This window comes from Lissotriton vulgaris, chromosome 4_1 (assembly GCF_964263255.1).
Source record: "Lissotriton vulgaris chromosome 4_1, aLisVul1.2, whole genome shotgun sequence".
Lineage (NCBI taxonomy): Eukaryota > Metazoa > Chordata > Amphibia > Caudata > Salamandridae > Lissotriton > Lissotriton vulgaris.
In genome coordinates, this window is record NC_141691.1 from 1,157,593,302 (window position 1) to 1,157,617,276 (window position 23,975).

Here is a 23,975-nt window from a genome sequence, read left to right on the forward strand (position 1 = left end):
TACATGGCCTCAAGTCATATTTATAACTAGATAAAATGATTGATTTTCAAGTACTCATATAGCTCAATGGGAATGACTAACTCAATTATGTTTCCTTAAATGGGAGAGAAGAGATTTCTCTATACCTGACAGGAATGCTTGGAGGTCCCCAAGGTAAGTTTGAACTCATCATATTTAAAATTGAGATTTCACTATCAGAGAGCAGTCTTCAGCTAAAATAAATTATGTTCTCTTTAACAAGAAATACACGTACAAGATCATAAAGAGAGCCTTCTGAGTGTAATCACAAACCATATATAGCTAATCAGTTGTTGATACTAAATCAAATTATGGTCAGTAATTATCAGATGTTTGTAATATGGAACCCTAGTCATTATTTTTGCATTTCATAAGAAAGTGTGTTATATAGTTTACTCTCCACCTCAGATCTGGAGATACACGTTTACATTCCAGATTAAATCCTCTATGTATCAGCCATTTTAAACCTTCACTGAGAATCGTGGTGTCATATTGGGTCTGCAGCAGTCAAACGTCTTCCTCTTCAAAGGGGCTAGTATGTCTAACATTTTACAATATGATCTATGAAATGCATTGTGTAGAGACCTTTTTCAAGGCCTGTTGCATAGATGACTGTAATTATGCTCATTAGGCCATAATATGAATAGTTGCTTTATTAAGAAAAGAGTAATTAAATACAGGTGAGCGCCAGGGAACAGCTGCTATCCATCTCTGCTGCTGTACAACTGACTCCCCATTCTAAAGATGCAAGCACCACATTCTACCTAGCATCATAGCATTCTAACTAACTAAGCACGAGTGTTAAAGGTGTACAAAGTAAAAAGGCAACACAACACATCCCCCTCTCTTCAACCGAAAAAAGAAAGAGTACAACACCATAAATAAATAAGAACTAAAAAAAACAGGTAAACGGAAAATAACAATAAATACATAAAATAACTTAGTCAGCAAATATAAACCATTTCATGACATAGTTCTTGAGCCATGAGGGTAAAGCACTTGTTTTTTTACCATAACCCCTCTCGACAACATTGGATTCATCCTTGTCTTTGTTAGAGTCACCATTGTTGCAACCACTAGCAACCCTTCCCCCCCTTCACAGGAAGACTGACCAACCAAAGGAGAGTCACTTACATCTTCATTTGTGTTCCTCTCCATATCTACCAATTGTGCTTGTAAACAACTATTATCAAAATGGCCTTCAATACAATCAAACTTATTCTTGCTGTTTACAACATCTGCATCCACACTATCATACTGATTATGACTAATAGCAATGCTTTTCATATTCCATACTTTTCCGTCACTTAACCTTACAGCATTTCTCAAAACCTCAATCACCTGTTTTTGTGGCTCAAAGCGACTTTTACCCTTTGTACTTTATAAGGTTTCTTTACCCGTACCCATTCCCCTACTTTTATTTCCACATTTTTTGTGCCATAGTGGTTATCATAAAACTCTTTATTTTTAGAATGTAGTAAATTCAAATCATTCTTTACTTCAGTTGGAGACCATTGTGCAATTTTACCCTCCATTAACCAACCAGGGTTAACTTTGCTTCTAGGTAACCTTCCTCTCATCATAACGAATGGAGACAACCCTGTGCTAGTTTGTGATGTCGTTCTGTAAGACAACACTGCCTTTTGTACCTGAACCTTCCAATCCTTTTTTTGTTAACCGTTGCCTGAATTACTTCTTTGATCACCCTATTGAATCTCTCTACTGTGCCGTTCCCACTTGGATTACATAACACAGTCGTTTTATGTTTAACACAGCACTTCTGAAAATAACTATTAGCTATGTGTGACAAAAATTGCACTCCATTGTCTGTTAAGATACAAACAGGTAAACCCTCCATAATAAAAATCTTGTCCAAATATTTTAACACACTTTGAGTGTCCGCTTTGTCCACAAACCTTACAATAGGCCATTTTGTAAATAAAACAATAGCCACTAAACCAAATTCTTTCATCTCTCCAATTGGCCCAATGATATCCACATCAATTGTTTCCCATGGAAGCTCTGGGATCAACCCATCACTCATACAAGGTTTCAAAGTCTTGAGAGTTTTATCCGCTGAACTACAAACTTCACAGTTCCTAACAAATACTTCCGTGTCCTTGTCCACTCCTGGCCACCAAAACATATTTTTCACAATTATTTTGTTCCTCCCAATTCCAAAATGCCCTTCATGACATAACTCAAAAATCTTCTTCCTCAAAGAGATCGGGGGAACCAATCTGTCACCTCTGAAAAGTATATTTCTTTCTAAAGACAACTCCATCCTAACTTCCCAATATGCTCTAAAATTGTCTTTTATAAAACATTTTCTTGGCCAACCAGTACATATATACTCCTTAAACTTTTTAAGTTCAATATCCCTATCCTGTTCTTCCAACCGCTCTTTATTGCTGATGGCAGGGGCCCCTGAATCATGTAACATAGCAATACTAACAGTCCGCCACGGGTCATCCACACACTCCTCGAGTGGAGATGGCAATCTAGACAAGCAGTCTGCAATTATATTGTCTCTTCCTGGTAAGTAAATCATTTTATAAATAAATTCTTTCATGCACATTGGCAATCTGGCCATTCTTGCCGAAGCTCCAGAGATGCCATCTGATGACAACATTTTCACTAATGGACGATGATCTGTTCTAATTGTAACTGGTTTCCCCCACACAACGGCTCTAAAGTGTTCCAATGCCCAAGCACATGCTAATGCCTCCCTTTCAATAATGGGGTACCTGACTTAGGCCGGGGAAAGTGCTCTTGATGCAAATAGAATAATCTTTTCTTTCCCCTTCACATCTTCCTGGGATAACACTGCCCCTATACCTTTATCACTCGCATCCTTTGTCAACAAACATTCAACATTTGGATCAAAACTTGCTAGTGCATTGACATTCTGCAAATCAATTTTTATCCTTTCAAATTCATCCTGGCAATCTTTAGTCCAAACAAACTTCGTATTCTTCTTGAGCAAATTGCGAATATTAAATACCTTTGAAGGAAAATTGCTCACAAATTTCGCGCAATACTCGGCCATTGCAAGAAATGCTCTCACCTCTTTCTTCGTATTTGGCGCCCCTGAATTCACAATATTTTCAATCAAAGCCGGCTTAGGTTTAAAACCTTTCTCACTTATCATGTGACCCAAATAAGATACACTTCTTTGGCAGAACTTACACTTTGATAATTCCACTGTTAGTCCTGCCTTTTCTAAAACTTTTAAAACTTGCCTTAACTTTGAGTCATGTTCTACCTTGCTCTTTGCAGCCACCAAAATCTAATCTTGGAAAAATGCAATCATATCCATGTTTCCCAATAACCTTTACATCAATCTCTGAAAGACAGCCGTGGCTGACGCTAACCCGAACGGCATACGTCTAAATTGATAACACCCGAAGGGCGTGATAAAAGCTGTTAGATACCTTGATTCTGGTTCCAACTCTACCTGGTGGTATGCGGCGGATAAGTCTATAGTCGAGAACCATGTAGCACCTTTAAATGAAGACACCATCTCGTTGATCTTAGGTAATGGAAATTTTTCTACAATTATATTGTTATTTAGATGGCATAATTCTATGCATAGGCGGATCTTGCCGTTAGGTTTTCGTGCAACGACAATAGGACTGATCCACTCGGAAGCCTCCACCTCTTCTATGATCCCCTTTGCCAGTAGGCCTTGCAACTACCCCTTCACTTCCTCTCTAATCAACATTGGGATGGGTCTAACCTTGTGCACTTTAGGTTCTGCATTAGCCTTAAGCAGTATTTTATGCTCAAAGCCATTTAACCTACCTAAATCAGCACCAAATACTCCTGGAAATTCTTTGCTCAAAACATCACTCAACTTGCTCTCCTCATCCATCACCAACACTTTTTCTTCACTATTAGGGTCTAAAATTATATTTAAATGTTTCTGGTCATCCCAACACTGATGGTCCCACCTTTGACACATATAACTTGCCTCTTGTGCTCCTTTCTTTGAGTAAGAATGTGAGCCACCTGCAGCCGAGCATCTCAATTCTCTCCCCAGTATAACTTACTGGACAAATATCTGAACTCCACAATTGATTTCCAATTTTTCCCAAAACATTTTTTTCCAAACCTCCTCATTTACGATAGTGTAAGGGGATCCAGAATCTGCATACACTTCCACCACCACGCCACCCAAAGATATTTTACATAAGGGTTTTCCTTCTAAGGCCTTATCTGATATATTGATGACATAATTACCTCTCACATTCTTTACACATTCCAACCTTTCTTCCTCCTGTTCAACAACAACCTCTTCCTCATCCCAAATATACTTAACATTACTACGCCTGCGGCACATTTTTGAAAAATGTCCTAACATTCCACAGATACCACATTTCTTATTAAAAGCAGGACAAGTCGTACTAAAAGCCAAGTGTTCTTTGCTATCACAACGATAACATCTTTTTTCTTCTCCTCTAGTATCTTTTCTTTTATTTCTCGCCGGTTGACCCATCCATCTTTGTTGATACCTCGTCTGAGTTCTGTTTTGTGGTTGTATTTTACAAACTGTGCCTGATGTTTTATCCAGTTCTGTTTCTTTTACCACAGAAGAACATCTCCCCGACATTTCCGCCTTTCTCATAATAGCCAACACATCCTCTAATGGCGCATCGCCATTCACCCATAGTCTATCCTGTAACATGAAGTTATTGTTATGCATAACTAATTGATCACGTATCAACTCATCGTGTAGAGTTCCAAATCTACAATCTATTGCTAACTTCTTTAACTCATCAATCCAATCATCAACTGTCTCTGTTTTGCTTTGCTTCCTTTGAAAGAATTTGTGTCTAGTCACTCCAATGCACACTTTTGGTGCGAAGTATTTATCCATATCCTTAATGCAGTTTTCAAAAACATTTAAATTCGCATCCTCCACCTTACTCATATCTGAGTGTGTTTTTAGTCCTATCGCTCCTAAAGAATGTAGTAAAATTATTTTCTTTTGCTCCGGTTTCATCTTTTTTCTTCATCAATTGCCTCTATGTAATTTATAAAATATTCCTTCTATTCAATCCACTTTATCTACGGCTGGGTACCTGTAGCCCAAAACGGCTGAGGAGTGCTTATCGTGAAGATTTGTTGTGCCATCTTGCACTCCGTATTCCCACTTGTGTTACCTACAATATTCTCACTAGAGTCTCCTCTCTCCATAAACTTCTTCTTCTTCTTTTTTTTAAAAAAGTCCTTTATCTGTATTTTAAATACTTCCCCCCGACAATCTCACCTGTGTTTCTTCTTTATTTCTCCGTTTCCCCCACTTCATTTAATACACATCATTTTATTGTCACGACGTGTATTTACTCCTCCTTTCACCTCCCTTCGCGATGTTCCGATTCCGCTCCTTTCGCTGATCCCAAATGGCCGCTGCGTAAGGTCACGTTGCGATACCTTACGCTATTGCATCACTTCCTCAATAATCCCCCAGAACTTCCTGCATTCCGACCAGCTCGCAAGCTCGCGCACAGCCCGTACTGAATTGTTCGAAAGATGCAGTCGACCGGAGACTCAACGGACGCCGTGCATACCTCCCCAATGTTCTCCGTACCTCAAGGTATGTTGCTCTTTCCAGCTTCTGCTTCACCGCCAATCCTCAGATGTCATTTAAAACTCCAACTCCATTTTCTTTTAATCGTGTATACCGATAATGCGATCTGTCAATTCTCCAAGCCAATAAATGTAATTCAATACATTTCTTTAAAACTCTGTGGGTTCTCCTCCATGTTCCATCGTCGCCAATTGTAATGATGCTCTTTAGGCCATAATATGAATAGTTGCTTTATTAAGAGAAGAGTAATTAAATACAGGTGAGCACCACGGAATAGCTGCTATCCATCTCTGCTGCTGTACAACTGACTCCCCATTCTAAAGATGCAAGCACCACATTCTACCTAGCATCATAGCATTCTAACTAACTAAGCACAAGTCTTAAAGGTGTACAAAGTAAAAAGGCAACACAACAATGACAAAATATAAGCATCCTTCTTTGTGATTGATTTTAAATCCCTAATATATTGTGTGATTTGTTCGAAGTTTGCACAAAGGTTTGATTTTACACGGTGAACATTATTAAAGTATGATCGGTACATGACAATGATATGATCTCAGGATCAGTTGCAAAATGATTCAAATGTAATTCTAGTTCCAACAATATTACGAGTGATCCTTGTGGTTGCTGAAAAAAAATGAAATGTTTAGAAGATGTAAAAGCGCTCCTGAAAACACAGAGGCTCATACATTCTAATGCATTTTCCCATAAACACAGACTTGGAAAAACCCTTTGATACATCAGACCCATTGTCTTCACATATGCTTATGTTCCAGTTTCCTCCCAGGGGAATTTCCTAAACCATAGCTAACTCCCCACCTCCTTTGCCATCAAGGTAGGCATTTTTGGCTTAACTATGAACAAAATGTCATCTGGTTTAATATTACCTCTGTTTATTGAGCAACTATCTCTCTCTTAGCAAATACAATTATCTTTTAGTCCAACAATAGATTTGTGATCAGCATTTGTTACTGCTGACCATACGTTTAAAAAGGCGACATATTCAATCCTTTACAAAAATAGACAATAAATGCTATGAAAAATACAAATTATACTCGTAAACAAAGTTTATCATGACAAATATATAAAAGGTCAATTTCTCCATCTTCCCATCTGTAACAGTTTCAAATAGTCCAGCACATTTACATATAAACATCTAATGGGAAAAGAGGGTGATTAACACCTGAAGAAAATGAGTTAATATTAGCAAGCATGGTGTCCAGCAAATTGTGCTACGAGTGTATCAATGCCACAACATGTATGAACAAAGGAGCTGGGATGCCATAGTTTAGAGAGACATGTCCCACTTTATGACTATAAGTTGCCAAACCAACTTCTTTTTTGTTTTCAGTTAGCTTCATTGGCCATTTTTGTGCTGTGTTTTACTCTGAATTCTGATTTGGAGATGTCTAGCAGGTTGTTTCTCTCTGGGTGTACGGTGAGTTGGAGGTTGATGGCCTTCTCCAAGACTTTGGCAGAAAACGGGAGCAGCAAGATGGGGTAGTAGTTCAGGAGCTTCTGGGGTCTGCATAGGGTTTCTTGAGGAGGGGTCTGAACTCTGAGTGTTTCCAGGTATCCGTAAAGGTGGCTGTGGCAATGGAGGCATTGAGGATGGTGGTGAGCTGATGACTGATATCATCGCTTCAGAGGTTGAAGAGTCGATGGGGGCATGAGTTGGAGGGTGCGCCAGACTGGATGGAGTTCATGAAGGCAGCGGTATTTGGTGTGCTGGGTTGTTCCCATGTGGTGAGCAGTTGGTCGGTGGCAGTCTTTATGGACGTGGGGAGACTGGGCAGGTTGGTGGGTTAGGAGTCCAAATTTCTGTATATGGTGAATATCTTGGGGAAGTGGTCTGCTAGAGCATCGTAGAGTTCCTGTGAGGGGGAATTGAGTTTTTAGTCGCTGATGGGCAGGTGAACTCTCCGACAATGGTGAAGAGTTATTTGGTCTAGTTGGTGCTGGCTTCAATTTGTTTTGCTAGGGCCTCCTTTATTGCGTCTTTGAGTTGGTGGTGGTAGTTGTTGAGGGCAGAAATGAATGGGCTCATTCATCATTGTTCTTCTGGTGCCCCATCTTCTTTCTAGTTATTTGCATCTGCATTTCACTGTGCTGAGTACTGGGGTGTACCAGCTGGCTTATATGGTGGATCTGTGCGTTTTGACTGGTTTGATGGGGGCGATTCAGTTGGTGGTGTGGTGATCCAGGTGTTGAAGGTCACCACTGCCCAGTTCAGTCTGGTGGATTTTTCGGGTTTGGTGAGGCGTCAGACTATTCGTACTGTGTGACTTTGGCCCAGCTGTGGAAATAGGCGTTGTGCAGTTGGGGCTGGTCCGGGATGGTCCAGCACTAGTGAAGTGGACAATGAAATAGCCGGACCAGTTGAGTTCTGTGGTGTTGCTAAATTTGACTCTGTTGCTGAACATGTAGATAGGGTCCAGCATGTGTCCTGCTCTATGCCTGGGTTCTGGGACCAGCTGTTTGAGTCCGATGTTGTCCATTCACTGACTGACTAAGCTTGGAGCAGCCTAGTAGCAGTCAGTGCGAAGCAGATAGTATGAGGAGGTGGAGAACAGCAGCAACACTGGCAGCAGGGAGAGCTGGTGAGGATTTTCTCAACATGATGACGTTGGCATACCCCTAATTGCCATATTTAACTTACCTATAAAACCCTAGTATATGGTACAAAAGCATACTCAGGACTGCAAGTTAATTATTACAAATATACTGCAGAACCCTTTGTGCCAGCCACTACACTGACATTGTAAAGATGACTGCAGGCCCAACTTCTATTGCCTGGCAGTTAAGTTTTAAACCACAAATGTGGTCTGTCAAAATAACCTCTTTAGACTGGCCATAACTTTTCTCTTTTAATATTAACATGTCACTGCTATGTAGACCTTACTGCTCATAAAGCAGGCTGCATGGAATTTAAAAGATAGCTATGTCAACTTTTATTGTTAAGTGTGCTTACAGTGAAAAGGCCCCACAATCTATTTTCGCTGTAGCATTGTTGTCTATTCCATGCCAAAGCATAGAGATTCAATATTTAATGCAATAATGTTATCTCCAGCTCGGAAACACTTATATATTTCATTCTTGGATTCTTCAAATTATTTGCTTCAAGTTCAATTCTTAGATGAAGTCAAATTTTTAATACATATCTTGAAAATATTACTTTTAGGAAGCTACATTTTATCATCCTAAAGCCTTGGGAGGCCCATTTCCATGAGCTTCAACTGTTGCCCGGCAGATGATTAGCCCCCTTGATGAGGTGTGAATCTACTCTCAGAGCTCAGGCAAAGGCCCTCGGTGTGGAGAGGTGTTTTGTTCCTCTGGCAGGATGACCATCTGAGCTGTGTCCAGAAGCTTTTCTTAACTTCAAAGAGATCCACCCTGTCACAGGCAAATGTTAGTGGTCACCTGGGCAGAGTCTTCCTTTATTTGCCCACTCAAGCAGGTGTGTTTGTGAGTCTAATAGGAGCTGTCCCCAGAACTGGTTTAGAGTGACCACAGAGGAGGGATGATGCATGTCCCTGGCCACACCTCTGAGGTGGGCATACGGGCCCTGAGCAGGGAAAGAAGGGTTTCACTATCTTGATTTTGTGCAGAGGGAGAGACACTTTAGGCATTTGTGCAGTAGTGTGCACAAGGAGTGCATCAAAAGGTGGTATGATTGTACGTAGGAAAATTTCCCTATTTGTTAAGAAGGTGCCAGGGGTCACCTTTAACAGGTTGGTGAAACATATACATATGGTACCCACAGTACCCTCATCAAAAGGCTTCTTGGACCTGTGGAAGAACAGCGGAGGCCTAGACCTGCTGTCTGGGAAGGGCCTAAAAGACTGGATGTGGCCTTCCTATTGTACATAAGACAAAGAAGTAGACTCCAAGGTTCATAAGGCTGACCCCATGCTCAAACTATAGGAACACAAAAAGCTAAAAGGGACCTTTCTGGAAACTGCCTAGCTGACCAGTTCCAATTGGACCTGCCCTGGAGCTTGCTGCTTGCCTCTGCTAGAGTGTGTCTAGTCCCCCAATTGCTGTCCACAGGGTCTTGGACCTTTGGCTGGTTTCAAAGTGTACTCCTCCTAAGTATTCCTGGACTTGGATTCTTTTCGGTTTCCAAGACATGTGGAGGATGGGACTATCCAGTCAGTCCAATACAGCAAAGGTACATTGAAGGTGGCCCAACGATTAAGGTTGCTCCTGCCTGAAGCTTTTCTACAGCAGCAAACCCAATTCACTGGGCCTATGCTAGACAGCTTCATGCCTTGTAGAGAGTAGAGACCTCTTTGGCTTCATCCTCCGAGCTTACTCTGCTGGAATAATCCAACCTCTAAAATTGTGTTATAAGTCCAAAGTTAGAAACCTTCCCTAGGTGAGGGCACCACAAGTATTGGGGCAGCAAGGGATCTTCCCATAAGAAACAGGGTCAAGACTGATTTGCATATGGCTGAGTCCAAACTGGAATGGCGTGGTGAGCAAAACAAAGATAGATTTCGGCCCAGATCTCTGTACTGGAGGTGAATGTTTGACAGTGTTCCGCATTCCATCCATCAATTGTTCTTTTGCATTTGTAATTAATCTAGACATGCTACATATCACTTAATGCCTCAGCACACGCCATGCACTTGTATATCCGAAAGGTTACATTTCTGTAACAGATAGGTGAAACATGTTATTATTGTTTAACACAATTTGACATTGTTTTATTTTGTTTATGATATGATGTAGTAAGAAATTTAAAGGGCCTTCACTTATTTTATGTGTAAAGCTCTGCAAATGCTAAATGTGTACATTTAATAGGTTATTTTCATTTCATTTCAAATCTTTATTTCGGTTAGTTCCAACCATAAAAGATACAAATAAAAATTAACAATAAAATACATTCTTAATAAATCCAATAGTTTCAGAACAACGTAGTGGAGCAAATTGATATGTGGTAATTACATAATCCCATTCAAATTTGCCAAAAAAAACTATCTACATCAATAAATATTTTTTTAAAATACATGTAAAAAGCCAGGCTAGTTCTCTTTTTTCCTTCTCCTTTTTCATTTCCCCTTAAAAAAAAAAACATTTAAAATCATGACTTATTCCAGCGTACAATTATAAGTGCAAGTGCAGAATGTTCCAAATTATAAGGTCATTAATCCCCTGGTGGCTAAAATTTTTGTCCCACTTTATTCCTTGTAAGGTATACATTGAATAGGAATCGACTTACACTGAAGACGCCTATCTGTGACGTGTCTGTCTTCAATATACTTTCTGCCTCTTTGCAATGCCTAATATTCAGGCTTTTGCAGAGAGGTCTTATCCATTTTTTCCTAGACACATCATATGCAGGACAAAAGAACATTATTTGTTGATCATTTTCTAAGGCCATTTTTTCACATAAAGTGCATTGATCACCACTGTTAACATCTTGGCTTTTGCCCCATCTTGATTTATTAATAGTTAGCTGCAAAAACCCGCACCTAAATATACAAAACAGGGATTTCGCTAGCTGGGGGCGCACCTCATCTGAAAACGGTTCAAACTGCACAGCATTTTGAAAAGCTAAATATCCTGATGTGAGAGACCCCACAGAGAAACCATGTAGCACCCTATCATTAATGTGTGCCCAAAACAATAGTTTTAGTTGTTTCTTGCAGGCCAAAGTTAATTGGAGGGGATACTCCCAATAATGGGAAACACCCAACTTAGTCATAAATGCTGCTACATGTTTTAACCAGGGGATCTCCTTGCACTGGACAACATTCTTAATCTCTTCTAGACCCTCTCTAAAATGAAGGAGTTCTGGTGTTGACCAAATTCTCATCCAAAATAAAAGGGGTCTTAACAATGCATGATGGTCAGTCCGTTTAAGGTTAAGGTCCATAAACACTGGGATTAGAGGTGTTCTAGTAGGAAAACTTAATAATTTCCAAATTATATTATTTACTCCCTTTTCAAAGGGATTCTTACAATATGGCTGTCATATTTCTGCTCCATATAGGGAGGCTGATTGAGCTTCATATTTGAAAACCTCCAGTGCGGGAGAAACAGCCTTTGATATACTAGCCCAGTGTTTTTTTTTTTTAATTGGTGATAAATTTGGGAGCAAAATTATTTTATTCTTTTCCATTTGCGGCTTCCAAGATAGTTTGGTATCCAATGCTATCCCTAAATAGTTAAAACTTTGCATGTATTACAGTTTTTGATTTTTTAATGCTACATTCTTTTTAAAAGATTTATGAAGGTTTATGGACATGTATTTCGTTTTACTGGAATTGATTTCAAGGCCTTTCGTAGTACAGTATACATACAGTACATACAGTATACATACAGTATACGTAGTACAGTATGCATGAAAAGAATCCACAAGACATTGCAGTCCCTTTGGGGTTTGCAAAATTAAGATGGTATCATCGGCGAACAATAATGCTGGTATTACTTCCCACCCCAGCTTGGGAGAGTCATTTTTACAAGTTCCCGGATATTTTAGGATATCGTTTACGTAGAGTGAGAAGAGCGTTGGTACTAATACGCATCCCTGGTGTACTCCTCTACTAACTGGTATTGCCTTGGTTAGCTCTCCCCTTAGTCCCCATCTTACTTTGGCAAAATTCTCTTCTTGGAGCCAAATTAACTGTACAAGTAGGTCAGCCAGCACTCCTAAGCAATTTAACGTATTCCACAGTAAGTGCCTCGGTACCAGATCGAAAGCTGCCTTTAAATCTACAAAGGAGACATATAAACTACCTTTCTTTACATTAATATATTTCAAGCAAATACATTGAGATCTAAAAACTTGATCAACTGTGCATGTTTTACTTCTGAACCCTGCCTGATATTTTGAAATAACTTTGGTCTCCTCTATCCACTCAGTTAATCTAGTTAAAATATGCCTGGCAAAACTTTTCAGTAAAATAACAATTAAACTAATAGGGCGATAATTTGCAGGATCATGACAGTTATCCTTTTTAAAGATTGTAACAATCTCTGCCCCTTTCCACAATTCAGGTATTGGTGTGCCTGTAACTTTTGAATTACATAGAAAAATTATATAAGGTCCCCATTCCTCAGAGTTGTGTTTCAATAAATCTCCTGGTACTTTATCAGGTCCCGGGGCTTTCCCTCATTTGATGGCCTCGATTGCCTTATTTGTTTCATCCAGGCTAAACTGCATATTCTCAGCCTTTGTGGCTATCTCTAGGTCTTTAGTTAAGACAAATTGGTCCCAGTTTGAATCTGAGTACAGCCTAGCAAAATGTTCAACCCATGTTTTCTCATCTAGGAACAGGTCTTTATTAGACCTGCCCATTTTATTCCCTTTCGCTATTATTCTCCAAAACCCGGCTTGATCTTTGGACTTGGCTGCATTCATGAAATCTGTCCAATTATCTTCATCCCATTCTTTTTCCGCTTTTGTGAGCGATCTTTTATAATTATGTCTCTTTTCCCTTACTGTTAATATATTATTTCTTTTAATTGCTTGGATTAATTCTGTTTTAGCTACCCGACAGTCTTTGTTATACCAAGGAATACCAATATTGTTGTGCCCATTACCATCTCCGTTTCCTTCTTTAGGTATATCACTTAATATCGGAGCTAGGGCATTTATCAACTTGTCATGTAAGTCCAACAGTGGGATTTTCTCAGCTGGTAGCTCTAAGAAGGGAGTAATTATCTTAGCAAAGGAACTATAAATGTTAGTCATAGATCGGATATTGGCTAAAATATTCGGCCACTTAACTGCTCGCCTATTGTTACTTATTAGAAGCACATCCTCTGTGATACTATGTTCTCTTTCACCCACTGGGCTGGATACAAAAAGTTTAGATATTAACGTAAGCTTTAGAGGTCGATGATCACTTTCAGATCTGGGGTAAATTTGAAAATCTACAACGTAAGACCAAAACTCTACAGAAACCAATATATAATCAATATTGCTCCTCGATCTACCTCTACAGAAAGTATGTGCATTTGGTCTGTCCGAAGGTAAGCACCCATTACACGCTTTCAGATCATGAGCCATCGTAAACTTCAATATTTGGGCCACTGTCACCGTACACTTTACCTCCCTATTACTTTCTAGAGCCGGGATATTGTTTACCGTATCTTGTTCATCAAAAAGCTTGTAAAAACCTGTTACAGGTTCATAATTACAACTAGGGGGGTGGGAGCGTGCCCGGACATGCTCAGCAGATTTACCTATTGCATCTTGGTTAGTGTAGTTCCTCATGTCTCGTTCAGTACTCAGTTCGTAATGTTCAAAGCCAGTGCTCAAATTATTATTGCAAATCTTATCCCTAGACACGTGTTTCTTGCTTCCGCATTCATCAGTAGGGAAAAAATAAATAACATATTCTTAGGTTGCTGTGCATGCTGCTGCCGTCTATCAGGACCAGTTCCTCTCCCAGCATACAGGCTCTATATATGTTATTTTTTCCCTACTGATGAATGCGAAAGCAAGAAACACATGTCTAGGGATAAGATTTGCAATAATAATTTGAGCACTGTCTTTGAACATTACGAACTGAGTACTGAACGAGACATGAGGAACTACACTAACCAAGATGCAATAGGTAAATCCGCTGAGCATGTCCGGGCGCGCTCCCACCCCCCTAGAGGTTCATAATTACAATTAAAATCACCACCTACAATCATCCTCGATGTATGACTTAAGCCATCTAAAAAGGAGTCCAACTGCTCTATTACTAGTGATTCTTTCTTGGTACGACTTGGTTTATTATAGATATTAAATAAATATAAGTCTTTGCCATCCCTAGTAACCATTTTTAACCCATCAGATCACATGATGGTATGTACAATGGAACAATATCAATATTTGAGTGTAATTCTAATCCATATTACCAGGCCCCCTGATGGTCTGCCCCTAATGATGGGCTAGCGTCCACACTGAAAGTCTTAAAACCAATTCTATGCGGGGTTTTCAGTAACCAAGTCTCCTGTAGGAGGATAATATCACTCTGTTCTATGTATTTATTCCAAATCATATCAGTTAGATTCCTATTTAGCCCTGCTATGTTCCACGAGGTGAGCTGCACTTCCAAATTCTTACTCAGTTCTATAGCTGGATATCGCCTAACTCCTATATTTTCATTAGATTGTATCACATTTTTATTATCCATATGGTAGTCCAGATGTGACTTTAAGTTAGAAACCGGTGGCATCACTTCAGGCTCTGTTTCCCTCTGCCTTGATGACTCATTTGTCAATCAATCAATCAATCAATCAATCATAGGCATTTATAGAGCGCTCTACTTACCCGGAGGGTCTCAAGGCGCAAGGGGGGGGGTGCTGCTGCTACCCGAACAGCCAGGTCTTGAGCTTCTTCCTGAAGGCGAGGTGGTCTTGGGTCAGGCGCAGGTCGGTCGGGAGGGAGTTCCAGGTCTTGGCGGCCAGGTAGGAGAAGGACCTTCCTCCTGTTGTCGTTTTTCGGATGCGGGGGACGGCGGCGAGGGCGTGACTGGCTGATCGGAGGTGTCGTTTGGGAGCGTAGAAGTTGATGCAGTTGTTGAGGTAGCTCGGGCCTTGGTCGTGAAGAGCTTTGTGTGAGTGGGTAAGGAGACAGAGGGTGATTCTCTTGTTGACCGGGAGCCAGTGCAGGTCTCTTAGGTGTCCGGAGATGTGGCTGTGTCGTGGGATGTCGAGGATGAGTCTGGCTGAGGCGTTCTGGATCCGTTGGAGTCTCTTCTGGAGCTTGGCGGTGGTTCCGGCGTAGAGGGCGTTGCCGTAGTCCAGTCGGCTGGTGACGAGTGCCTGGGTGACAGTCTTCCTGGTCTCGGTGGGGATCCACCGGAAGATCTTCCGTAGCATGCGCAGGGTGTTGAAGCATGACGAGGAGACGGCGTTGACTTGCTTGGTCATGGAGAGGGAGGAGTCCAGGATGAAGCCCAGGTTGCGTGCGTGGTCTGTCGGTTTGGGTGCGGTGCCCAGGGCGGGGGGCCACCAGGAGTCGTCCCAGGCGGAGGGCGAGGATCCCAGGATGAGGTTTTCCGTCTTGTCCGAGTTCAGCTTCAGGCGGCTGGTCGACATCCACTCGGCTACCTCTTTCATTCCTTCGTGAAGGTTGGCTCTGGCGGCGGCGGGGTTGTTGGTCAGGGAGAGGATCAGCTGGGTATCGTCGGCGTAGGAGATGAGGTTGAGGTTGTGTTGGCGTGTGATGGCCGCGAGGGGGCTCATGTAGACGTTGAAGAGGGTTGGGCTCAGCGAGGATCCTTGAGGGACGCCGCAGATGACTTCGGTGGCCTCTGACTTGTACGGTGGTAGGCGGACTCTCTGTGTTCTTCCGTCGAGGAAGGAGATGATCCATTCCAGCGCCTTCTCCTGGATTCCGACGTTGCTGAGGCGCTGCACTAGGGTGCGGTGGCAGACGGTGTCGAAGGCCGCGGAGAGGTCTAGTAGGATGAGGGCCGCTGTTTCCCCGTTGTCCATCAGGGTTCGGATGTCATCGGTGGCAGCGATGAGGGCGGTCTCGGTGCTGTGGTTGGCTCGGAAGCCAGACTGTGAGTGAGGGGTCGAGGAATCCGTTCGTCTCGAGGAAGGCGGCCAGCTGCTTGTTGACGGTCTTCTTGATGACTTTGGCTGGGAACGGGAGCAGCGAGATGGGGCAGTAATTCTTGAGTTCGGTGGGGTCCGCTGTTGGTTTCTTGAGTAGAGCGCTGAGTTCGGCATGCTTCCAGCTCTCAGGGAAGGTGGCGGTGGTGAAGGAGGTGTTGATGATGTCCCGCAGGTGGGGTGCGATGACGGCGTCGGCCTTGTTGAAGACGTGGTGAGGGCAGGGGTCGGTCGGAGATCCGGAGTGGATGGAGTTCATCATGCGGACGGTTTCTTCGGTGCAGATCGGAGTCCAGGCGCGGAGGGTGGTGGTGGGGGGCGGTGGTTTGGTCGAGTTGGACGTGGCGTTCGTCGGTTGGGTGTTGAAGCTGTTGTGTATGTCCGCGATCTTGTTGTGGAAGTAGGAGGCGAAGGAGTTGCAGAGTTCTTGCGATGGGGAGATGTCGTTGTTTCCGGCGTTGGGGTTGGAGAGCTCTTTCACGATGTTGAAGAGTTCCTTGCTGTTGTGTGCGTTGTTATCCAACCGGTCCTTGAATGCAGTTTTCTTGGTGTCGCGGATCAGTTGGTGATGATTCCAGGTGGCAAGCTTGAGGGTGGTCATGTTGTCCAGTGTTGGCTCCCTTCGCCAGGCTTTCTCGAGGGCTCGGCAGTTCTTCTTGGAGCTCTTGAGTTCGTCGGTGAACCACGGGGCCTTCTTGCTGCCGGGTCTGCTGGGCGGGGTCCTCAGTGGGGCGAGTTCGTCCGCGCAGTTGCTGATCCACTTCGTGATGTTGTCGGCGGCCTGGCTGGGGTTCGCTGAGCTGGCGGGAGGGTGCTGGCTCAGGGAAGCGGCGAGCTGGTCGGCTGTGATCTTGCTCCAGCTTCTGCGGGCGACCTGTTGCTGGTGGTGGTGGGTCGTCGTTCTTCTGAAGGTGAAGTGGACGCAGCTGTGGTCCGTCCAGTGGAGTCCTGTGGCGTTGCTGAAGGCGATGTCTTTGCTGGATGAGAAGACGGCGTCGAGTGTGTGTCCGGCGAGGTGGGTGGGGGTGGTCACCAGTTGCTTGAGTCCGAGGTTGGTGAGGTTGTCGAGCAGGGTGGTGGTGTTGCGGTCGTTGTTGTTCTCCAGGTGGAAGTTGAGGTCCCCCAGGAGGATGTAGTCAGCGGAGGGGAGGGCATGCGGGCTGACGAAGTCGGCGATGTCCTCGCTGAATTGGGTGCGTGGTCCCGGGGGTCGGTAGATCAGGGTGCCTCTGAGGGTGGTCTTCGGGTCGGTGTGGATCTGGAAGTGCAGGATGTCGTCGGTGTACCATTGGAACACTGTACACTGTCCAAGTACTCCGAGGAAATTTAAAAGGGCACTGCATAGGTATTCACTTTATGTAGTCAGTCTTGATCATCTAAAGACAACAATACTAACCCTGGGGGAAGCACTACGCTACGCTCGCGTAGTTTGCGAAGTTTGCGCAACTTCGCACTACGCGAGCTGCACGTAGCACAGTGCGAACACGAGTAGCGCAGCGTGGCGTAGTGCAGCGGTCATTTTTTGCTTGTTCACGGTCCTCAACGCCATTTTCGCGACTGTGAGCAAGCAAAATGACATCCCGGCGAGACTCTCAATGCAAGAAGGTCAGGTTTCTCATTGCGAGAGGTCGTGCATGCTCGCGACCGCTCGCAATGAGAAATTACCAGTTCGCGTTGTGAAAGCTGCTGCTTGAGTAAAAATCTACTCGAGCGGCAGAAAACATCAGCTCGAACTGTGCAAGATGCAGTTTTCAATGATTGCACAGCACCAGATGCTTGTTCGCACTGTGCAATCATTGAAAATGCATCTTGCACAGTGCGAACATGGTACTACGCAGCTCGCGTAGTGCTTCGTGAAGTTCGCGTAGTGCGAAGTGAACTTCACGTAGCGCTACTTTGCGAACTACGCCCACCCCTAAACAATACTTTAAATATAGTAACCAGTAAAGCAGTGCCCATCTTATTAGTACTGCTCCTTATCGATGGTCTGTAGAAATAGCCTAATGGGAGGGAACAAATGCAGGTATTTTTGAGCGAGCACTCTTCATGGACATTTAATATGTTCCTGACCAGTTGGGGATGTCTAAAGTTAATCACCACACAATCTCCTCTTATGTTCATCGGTGATTCACCTAACCACCCTACTCTGCGAACCATAAGAATATCTTCACTGTTTAGTGGACAGAAGAGTTTAAATTTTGATAACCAGTCCACGACTTTGTTCCGTAGGTTAGCCCAAGTTTCCTTCTGCTCTCTTCTTAAAGCTGCAAAAACCACAGTTGATGGACAGAATGAAGAACAATGTCATACATTCACCCTAGTACAGAGATCTGGGCCTAAATCCATTGTTTTTTTGCACTCCACACCACCCCAGTTCAGACATGGCCATATGCAAATCAGTCTGACCCTGTGCCTCATGGGACCAGTCCAGCCGGAACTGCCAAGCCATGCCTGCCCTGGACCGGAAACAAGCTTCCGAGGACCGTTTTCTGGCATTGCAGCCATCTTCAGCCGGGCTTGCTTGAATCCAGTGGTGTGGAGAGCATGGAACTCACGTCTGAGCATACCCATCCCACTCGGGATGACAAATGCAACAACCACAGTTGATGGACAGAATGCAGAACAATGTCATCCATTCACCCCAGTACAGAGATCTGGGCCTAAATCCATCGTTGTTTTGCACTCCACACCACCCCAGTTCAGACATGGCCATATGCAAATCAGTCTGACCCTGTGCCTCATGGGAACAGTCCATCCCGAACTGCCAAGCCATGCCTTCCCTGGACTCGAAACAAGCTTCTGAGGACCGGTTTCTGGCATTGCAGCCGTCTTCAGCCCGGCTTGCTTGAATCCAGTGGTGTGGAGAGCATGGGACTCATGTCTGAGCATACCAATCCCACTCGGGGTGACAAATGCAAAAACCACAGTTTGATGGACAGAATGCAGAACAATGTCATACATTCATCCCAGTACAGAGATCTGGGCCAAAATCCCTCGTTTTTTTGCACTCCACACCACCCTAGTTCAGACATGGTCATATGCAAATCAGTCTGACCCTGTGCCTCATGGGAACAGTCCAGCCGGAACTGCCAAGCCATGCCTTCCCTGGACTGGAAACAAGCTTCCGAGGACCGTTTTCTGGCATTGCAGCCGTCTTCAGCCCGGCTTGATTGAATCCAGTGGTGTGGAGAGCATGGGACTCACGCCTGAGCATACCCATCCCTCTCAGGGTGACAAATGCAAAAACCACAGTTGATGGACAGAATGTAGAACAATGTCATACATTCACTCCAGTACAGAGATCTGGGCCTAAATCCATAGGTTTTTGCACTCCACACCACCCCAGTTCAGACATGGCCATATGCAAATCAGTCCGACCCTGTGCCTCATGGGAGCAGTCCAGCCCGAACTGCCAAGCCATGCCTTCCCTGGACTGGAAACAAGCTTCTGAGGGCCGATTTCTGGCATTGCAGCCGTCTTCAGCCCGGATTGCTTGAATCCAGTGGTGTGGAGAGCATGGGACTCACGTCTGAGCATACCCATCCCACTCGGGGTGACAAATGCAAAAACCACTGTTGATGGACAGAATGCAGAACAATGTCATGCATTCACCCCAGTACAGAGATCTGGGCCTAAATCCATCGTTTTTTGCACTCCACACAACCCCTGTTCAGACATGGCCATATGCAAATCAGTCTGACCCTGTGCCTCATGGGAACAGTCCCGCCCGAACTGCCAAGCCATGCCTTCCCTGGACCAGAAACAAGCTTCCAAGGACCGGTTCCTGGCATTGCAGCCGTCTTCAGCCCGGCTTGCTTGAATCCAGTGGTGCGGAGAGCATGGGACTCATATCTGAGCATACCCATCCCACTCGGAGTGACAAATGCAAAAACCACAGTTGATGGACAGAATGCAGAACAATGTCATACATTCACCCCAGTACAGAGATCTGGACCTAAATCCATAGTTTTTTTGCACTCCACACCACCCCAGTTCAGACATGGCCATACGCAAATCAGTCTGACCCTGTGCCTCATGGGAGCAGTCCAGCCCAACCTGCCAAGCCATGCCTTCCCTGGACCGGAAACAAGCTTCCGAGGACCGGTTTCTGGCATTGCAGCCTTCTTCATCCCGGCTTGCTTGAATCCAGTGGTGTGGAGAGCATGGGGACTCACGTCTGAGCATACCCATCCCACTCGGGGTGACAAATGCAAAAATCACAGTTGATGGACAGAATGCAGAACAATGTCATAAATTCACCCCAGTACAGAGATATGGTCCTAAATCCATCGTTTTTTTGCACTCCACACCAACCCAGTTCAGACATGGCCATATGAAAATCAGACTGACCCTGTGCCTCATGGGAACAGTCCAGCCCGAACTGCCAAGTCATGCCTTCCCTGGACCGGAAACAAGCTTCCGAGGACCTTAAAGCTGGCACTCACGGTAACACCAATACGTATGGACATGTTGCTGGGGGTAACTGTATATCCTCCTCATTAGGTATTAAATCTGTACCTTTTGGACTATATATTACTGTATTAACAGAGCGACTGCTTGATCTATCAGGGGCTATTTGAACCTGTGATCTATATATCAGGCTTGTTCCCGTTCCAGCTATAGGCCATAGCCTGCCCTCAATATTCTCCTTCTTACGATGTTCCAAATTATTAGATTTAAGTAGAGGTGCATCTCTGGGCACGTTACCCCTCCTGCATGTTCCATCCTTATCATTGGTGACCCAACACTCCATTTGTGGTTGCATTTGCAAATACATCTGTACTTGGGGGCGCCGTCCCGAGTATCCATGCAAGTAGGGCCATCAGTCAACCTTGAGTGCCCTAATATAGTATTCAGTTGCTCCATTTTATTCTCAAACAGGCTGAAATTCACACTCATACGCTCCTCCAACTGACTTAGCCTTGCCTTAATCTCAGATTCAAAAGTCATTTTTATTATCTTCTCTAGCCTTCCCACTATTTCCTCTGTCTGTAGGGTATATGGAGCATAATCTAGTTCTCTCTGTGTTCTAACAGAATTTTTTTATATAATTCGTGCTTCCACATAACAATCTAGTTTTGCCGCTTTAATTGGCCCCCCACCTTTCTTACCCTTAGAATTCCTCACAACAGGTTTACCTATCTTCTGCACCCGCTGTTCTTGCCCATTTTTCCCCATGAGAGAGCGCAATTTGAATAAAACGTATATCCGAACCATATTTAGAAGCATATCGTATAAACGTAGGAATGAAATATATATCGAACGTGAAGTTGATGCTTATGGCATAAAGTTAACAGATGTAATCAAAGTAATATAGGAAATGTAACTGTATTTATTCTTGAACATGCATTAGATTTAAAAGGCCCGTATGCATAATGGGCTAATGTAGAAATATAGAAATGCTTACGAACAGAAGAACGTGCAGAGTAGAATTCATGTACGCGTGTAACTTTAAATGCAGAAACGGCGAGAAATGTAACATGGAGAAATGTGCAGAGATCATATATAACGATGTAATAAATGAGAATATAAGATTATATTCTATATAAAATGTATTCACTTATAAGTAAATGAATTGCTAAATGGGATCATATATAATTGTGTTAAAGGTTATACTGAGTAGAAGAAGTTTGTAGGAATGTTAGAAGAGTTAGGTCATTTGTGATTTTAACCTGACTGACCAAGGGTTCGCAGGAGTGTAGTCCGCTGTTGGTAATTTAGTGGGCTCACATGAGTCGTGAATAGCCTTGATGTGAACGTGCGAGTCAAGGAGTCTAGTTCTTGTTAGATTTAAGGTGACAATGCTGGACGAAGTTTATTGCCTAAACGTGAGAGGAGACGCTTGGAATTTGAGTCTTGTTTTGAAATGACCATTCACAAGACCAAGAAAGGTTACATATATAGTCGTAAAGAGTAAAGTTCTGATGAGGTGATAAACTTTGCTCCGAAAGTGTCAAATGTAACTTCAATGAAGTCACCAGCAAGAAGACGAAGATGGCGTCTAAGGAGAAAGGTCAACTTAACGGACGACGCGAAGAGACGAAGCTATGGAAAGAGCCAGAAAATGACATCATGGGTGAAAGTCCGTGGTGGGCGTCGAAGGGGCGTTCCACCCACACTGTGATTGTGTATTTAGGGACAGCACCCTGGGGAGAAAGTAGCACAAGAGCTCAGAGCGCAGAACAGAGAGATCAGAGCGCAAGAAAGCAGTAGGCCGAGGACCCTTAGAGAGCGGATGGGTAGGCAGAAAGGGTACTGCTTCTTAAACTTAAGTTACCTTTAGAGGCTAAGAGAGTTTGAACTTCTTAGGGAGTCAAACTGCTGACACCTTTTTAGGGTACTAGAAACTTGCGAAGTAAGGATGTCACTTAGTATAGAGTAGGGACAGATTTAACTTGTATTCTTTCTTTTGTAGATGACGCAACGGAACCACATCATATCTATGCTTTTTAATTTGTTGATTCTGGAACTGACTTTAATTGTATTTGTTTGTAGACTGAGGTTCTTTAGGGAATATATGTTCCTTCTAGTTCCTGTATATTTGCTGAACCTTATCCTGAGAGGATTGTATTTGCAACTTTGCTTGATTTTATATTAAATCTTTTAAACTTTATCAGTCGTAAGTGGTTCTTCAGAGTTGCGTCAGTTTATGGGGTTTATCTAACCTATGCAGGGGTTGTCTTTTACTCAATGACAGATAACAATCGATCCAAAAATAATGAATGAGATAAGTTATCAAATTGATCATAAAAGATATTAAAATCTCATTCCCCGCAGTTGGTAGCAGAGAAAGATGGTTTTCTTCTTGAGGAAGACAACCTAGGTCAGATTTAGTTTACCCCAAGGTCCCTAGTCATCGACGACCAGAAGAAGAATCCCTGCCGAAGACGGTGCTGACGGTGCGTCAAGAGAAAAGCAGCAGAGTCGGTCGAGAGTGAGTATAAGGGTCATGCGTTGTAAGATTGCGGTGTTTTATGTTGTACCTGTGTTGTAATGTCAAGCGGAGTTGAATGCCTGTAGTGTGATTGAGGGAAGGTTGTGAGCGCGCGCAACCGGATAAAATCTTATGTCCAGAGAGGGCTTAAGTGGTTTGGGTGTATCGAACACCCAGAGTAATTTGTCTACCATTTAAAGGGGGTCATGAGGTACCATTGATCGCCCGCAGACCGATGATAGGGGGAGCGTTTGCGTGAGTGTATGAGTAACGGACGCTGGTCGTACGTTTACTGTGTGTAAGTAACCTATCAGTTGAGGCAAGCGTCTGACCGTAAGAGGAAGACGTTTCGCCAGTTGAGGTGACAATTACAGTTAGACTGTGGCCGTACAGTCAGAGAAAAGTGATCGCTTGGACGGAAGTAGTCATTTTTCGGCGTATGAATGAAACGCATGTAAGACCGCGAGACGAGTTGAGAAAGGAGGGGAACTGCTGCAGAGGGGACGAGTGACGTCAGCGTAGAGTCGCGCTGAGATTGGTCGGTTAGCGTAGAACCGTGTTGGGATAGGCTAACTAGCGAGAATCGCACAGGAATTGGTGGTTTGTCATCGGGACGTAAATAAGGAAGAGAATTAATAAAGGAAAATCGTAGATTATCAAAAAATGAAGTGTTTTAAGAGTTTAAGGGCAATCTTTAAGAGAAATAGAAGAAACTTATATGCTGGAGAAGAAGCTCCACCAGAAGGCACACCAGCTTATCATATGGCAGTAAATGTAGGCTTACACTCGATACTATGGATCTCCGAGTGGAATAAGCTAACAGAAGGGAATAAGGAACTGACGTTTCCGAGATTCGGAACGTTT